The sequence below is a fragment of the Myotis brandtii genome, unplaced genomic scaffold (assembly GCF_000412655.1).
Source record: "Myotis brandtii unplaced genomic scaffold, ASM41265v1 scaffold247, whole genome shotgun sequence".
Lineage (NCBI taxonomy): Eukaryota > Metazoa > Chordata > Mammalia > Chiroptera > Vespertilionidae > Myotis > Myotis brandtii.
This window is the reverse complement of record NW_005359352.1, coordinates 392,536-397,747: the sequence shown is the minus strand read 5'-3', so window position 1 is coordinate 397,747 and position 5,212 is coordinate 392,536. Positions and strand designations below refer to the sequence as shown.

Genomic DNA, 5,212 nt, shown 5'->3' with positions numbered 1-5,212 from the left:
AGGATAAGGCCCAGAAATCAGGATTTTAAAAAGATTCCCAGGTGATTCTAATGTGCAGCCAAGGTTGAGAACCACTGGTTTAGTCTAACCCTTCACACTTTACAGGTGCAGGAGCTAAACCAGAAGGGGCAGGCGCTTCGCACAGAGCAAGCAATAAAAATAAACTGTCTGTGAAGGCTGAGAATCTTGCTGTAATTGCAGCAAATGCCTGGCGCCTCTGAAGGCTAAGGAGTCAGCCCAGGAGGGAGCCTGGGGCAGGGCCAGGTGGTGCCACCTCACACCAGCAGCCAGACCCCAGCGCGGCTCTGCGGCTGCCTCCTGCCCTCACTTCACCATCGAAATTCTCCTTCCCAGTTTAGCCCGGCCAGTGTGGCTCAGTGGTTGAGCAACGACCTATGAACCAGGAGGTCAGGGTTCAATTCCCCCGTCTTCTATCTTTCCCTCCCTCTCTGAAATCAATAAAAATATTTAAAAAAAAAAATAAATTCTCCTTCCCAGCTTAAAGGTAGACATGGACATGAGCCCAACACTGAGCTATCGGGGAAATCAGCCCCCATGCCAGCCCCGCCCCCACCTGGAGGCCCGCGAGGCCTGGTCCCTCCTCGTCGCTGCAGCCGCAGTTATGACTCTGGGTTGCAAGGTCCCCAAGATACCGTTTAGTCCCTCTCTGAAATCAATAAAATATATTTAAAAAAATAAACAAATTCTCCTTCCCAGCTTAAAGGAAGACGTGGACGTAAGCTGGACACTGAGCTATCGGGGAAATCAGCCCCCACGCCAGCCCCGCCCCCACCTGGAGGCCCGTGAGGCCTGGTCCCTCCTCGTCGCTGCAGCCGCAGTTATGACTCTGGGTTGCAAGGTCTGTTTCTTTGTTATGGGGCGAGGCCACAACATTAGTAACAAAGAAACAGAATTTCCGGAGGATGAGGCCCAGAAATCAGGATTTTAAAAAGATTCCCAGGTGATTCTAATGTGCAGCCAAGGTTGAGAACCACTGGTTTAACCCTTCACACTTTACAGGTGCAGGAGCTAAACCGGAAGGGGTAGGCGCTTTGCACAGAGCAAGCAATAAAAATAAACTGTCTGTGAAAGGCTGAGGAGGGCACAGCTGAGGGTTAAAGGAGTAAGTAATTAAGTCCCACAGGTGACAGAACTGGCTGGAGGCGGCTGCCCCTTCCCCCCAGGCTCCACCAGGTTGGTGCTGCTGGTGGCTGTGGTCTGTGGACGGTCTGGCACGTGGGCTGGGAAAGGAAGGAGTTGAGTAGCTTGCAGGCCCTCCCCCCTCCCGATCTCCCCGCTCCTGGCCTGGAGATGTCACCTGAATCCTATTTATTTGGGGTGAGCTCAGTCCTCCCTTCCCTGGGTGACCTGGGCCACCCACAGATGGAAGCTCCGCTCCGATCCTCCATCCTGTTGTTACCAGACTTCCCGTGAGAGTCCACCTGGGAGGACACAGACCATGGCCACGGCCACCGCCAGCTGGGCCAGCTCATCCCCCCCCCCCCCCCCCCCGCCATTCCTGAACACAGAAAGTAGCCCTTCCCAGACCGCTGGGGCCGGAGGGCTCCGTGCCGCACCTTCTCCCAGGCCCTGCTGGCCTCCCTCGCTCACTTTCTGTCTCGGATCTGAAATGGTCTTCGGGAAGGAAAGGGCTCACATCTCCCCGGCGCCTGGCTCCTGGCCGTGCCCTGGGATGGAGAGGCAGACCGATGGAGCATGCGAAGCTACAGGCTGCCCCCTGCTGGCCCGCACGTGTGCTGCGATCACTCCCAATTCAACTCCGGTCCTAAAACGCGCCGGCTGCAGAGTCCAGGTCGTCAGGCTGAGGCCCAGCCCCAGGGATCCAGAGTCCTCAGAACATAAACCGCTGAGCGCAGGTGTTCAGTGGCCGAAGTCAAACCGTGTATGTGGGATGCTTTTCCTCGGCCAGAAACAACATAAGAAGAGACAGGGAATGGCTGGGGGTGGGGGTCTGGTCCTGGCACCGCATTTCCTGCCCGTGTGGCGAGTGAGGGTGGTGGTTCCCTGAGCCCCCAGGATCTGCACCCAAACCCTGATATGATCCCCCCGCCCAGGCTGTCTGAGAGCACACCGCCCAGGCGGGCACGCTCTCAAACCTCAAGTGCAGAGCGACTTCTACTTGCAGTGTGGAGTCTATAGGGAGGTTTAAATGATGCCGCGGAGGCGAGGTTGGTTGAAAACGTGGGATCTGACAGCTGCAAGTTACCCAGGAGGCTCCTGGGGCGCCACGGGGGAGGAGGTAAGTGTCAGGCAGCGAGTCCCAGCCCTTCAGTGACAGCGACAGAGTCCCAGGCCCCGGACCTGAGGCCTGATGGGTTCCACGGCCCTTCACTCGCTGCCTCTGTCCTGGCTTTAGTTTTCTCCCCAATAGAATGGAACTGACACTATTCACCTGATGAGACGGGGTGACAGCGGGTTGGGGTGAAACACTTTGTAAGCGAGTTCCGGCCTCAGAGAGCACCGCCTCCAATGTACCCCAGGTGAGTAATTTTCCTAAACCGCAAACATGACCGTCTCGCTCCCCGGCTTACAGTCCTGCAATAAGTCTGCTTTTTTTTAGACTTATAGCAGGATTTTGATCCTGCCTCCCTTGCTTGCCCCACACTGAACACCCCGCCCTCTCTTATCCATGCCTTTGTGCATGCTGTTCCCTGCCTGGAATGCCCTTCCCACCTTGTCAGCCTGATGGACTCCTACTCATCCATCAAGACCCCACTCCAGCCCTGGCCGGTTTGGCTCACTGGATAGAGCGTTGGCCTGGGGACTGAAGAGTCCCGGGTTCGATTCCGGTCAAGGGCATGTACTTTGGTTGCAGGCACATCCCCAGTAGGGCGTGTGCAGGAGGCAGCTGATCGATGCTTCTCTCTCATCGATGTTTCTAACTCTCTATCCCCTTCCCTTCCTCTCTGTAAAAAAATCAATAAAATATATTGAAAAAAAAAAAAAGACCCCACTCCAGGGATCGCCTCACCTGGGGAGTCTCCCCTTCCTCATGGGCTTGACCAGACCACGCTGTTCCTTACTCTCCAGCGTATCTAACCCGTTCCTGGGTGAACATGCCCTGCTGCAGAGATCGGTCTCACCAGGATGTGGGCTCCCTAAGAGAAAGGACAAAGATGACGTCATTCCTGCCCCCCATGCCCAGCACCCAGGGAAATGACATTCACATTCAGTTGTGCTGGATGAATGAGCGAACGGGAGAAGGAGTCTGGCCATAAGAAGAGTGGTCAGAGAGCTGCCTGGAAGATGAGCAGGGGAGTCGACCAAGGTGGTGGCCACACTGATGGGGACCTTGAAGGTTTAGGGAAGGTTTCGAGTCGGCGCTGCTGGCCTTGATGGGCTCCGGTCTATTCCAGGAGAGAACATTCCGTGCCTGGGACCTGAAATCTACACCACGCTCCTGGCCCGGGCTTCCAGCCCATGGGGTCTCTCTGTGCTGCGGCCTCCATAGCAATCTGACTACGGACACCCACATGGCCCACCAGCATGGCCACCTGGGTCGGACTCTCCCAGGTGGGAGCCAGGATCTCGTTACATAACTGGCCCTGTCACTTCTCGAACGAAGAAGCAGAGAGTTAACCGCGTGTATCTTTGCTTTCTTTTTTCTAAGTTCTAAGGTTCCCAGGAGACTTGCAACCAGGGGACCAGCGGGCAGCGGCACCTCGTCCCAGGCTAACCCCCTAAACCCGTCTCCAACCTGTAGCTGGTTCCCGAGTCTACGCGGCCCAGCTGGCTCACTTCTGCCTGTGACTGTCTTTCTAAGAGGCCGAGGCAGCGCTCTGAGCAGCCTGATCGAATCCTCTCGTCCCATGTACTTTCACTTTGGGTGTTAAATTCACTTCCTCTTGTGCTAGCGTTTTGGGCTCTGAATTCTCTCTTTGCTGAACTCAAGAACCAAAGCCGACATTGCCAGTAACACTGGTACGTGATGCAGCATACTGCCTAATGTTCCTAGTGGTAATTAATACGCTCACCAAAGAGGAAGACTGTATGGTCCATAATCGAATTCCCATCCATACACTCTCCTTGACAGAGATCTTTCTGACCCCTCGTCCTTCCAGAACATTCCATCGTCTCCTAGGACCCTGTCCGAGTGGCTCATCTAGGACCCATTTTGAACTTACCATAGCGATCGAGCTCTCAAGCGTGCACATCTGTGACCCAAAGAAGAGTGGTGTCGCCCGGCCAGCGTAGCTCAGTGGTTGGACGTCAACCTATGAACCTGGAGGTCACGGTTCAATTCCTGGTCAGGGCACATTTTAAAAAAAATGAAGAGTGGTGTAGACTCTTACCTTCCCAAGGGCTGTGGTGAAAGCGGGCAGCCTTTGCCAATTAGGGGCATTTTATTTTATTTATTATTTTTTAAAAATATATTTTCATTGATTTCAGAGAGGAAGGGAGAGAGAAACATCAGTGATGAGAGAGAATCATTGATCGGCTGCCTCCTACACACGCCCCAACTGGGGATTGAGCCTGCAACCCGGGCATGTGCCCTTGACTGGAATCGAACCTGGGCTGACACTCTGTCCACGGAGCCAAACCAGCGAGGGCAATTAGGTGCATTTTAAACCCATGTCAGGGAGTGGCATTTCAAACTCACTGCTATCCTTGGCAAAGTCTGGCCAAGAGAACCCGTCTTGATGAAAGGGACCCGTAGGGGGCGCAGTCACACTCCCTAATTGGTGTGTGTGCAATGCGGGAGTTTTGTTAAAAGGAAGATTCTTGGTCAGTGTGTGTGTGTGTGTGTGTGTGTGTTATACATTATATACATGAGGCATGTGAATATATACAGAAAATGTATATATATATACATATATATATATGGCTGAATTATGTGCCATATTATTACCATAACTGACCTCAAAAATGTTCACCTCACACTAATCTTACTTTACATCTCCACCCTCTCACCCAAACCCTCAGCATTTTAAGGGAAATTCCAGACATCGTAATATTTAAGCTGTAAATATTTCAGGATGGATGCCTAAAAGATAAGGACTAAACACATACACACAAGCATAATCTTTGTTTTCCTCTTAAAAGTTTCCTTCTAAACATCCTGTTCTCCTTTAGCTTTGGAAGGAGGACTTGAAACCAGCTCATTTTTTTTCCAGAGGGAGAGGACGATGGCCGGGGGAGGCCAGGGGAGGCCCGGTAGAGGAGAGAGGAGGGAGGAGGGAGGAGGGAGGAG

The 5,212-nt window shown here is 53.4% G+C and overlaps 1 long non-coding RNA gene across 1 annotated transcript in view; it reads right to left on the bottom strand.

The window, feature by feature from the left end:
- The window catches only part of LOC102242565, a 12,510-nt gene that overhangs the window by 5,799 nt on the left and 1,499 nt on the right, over positions 1-5,212 (bottom strand). The window contains exon 2 of the long non-coding RNA XR_313645.2: positions 2,993-4,264. This is a non-coding gene — a long non-coding RNA (uncharacterized LOC102242565). The remainder of the gene's footprint in view (positions 1-2,992; positions 4,265-5,212) is intronic.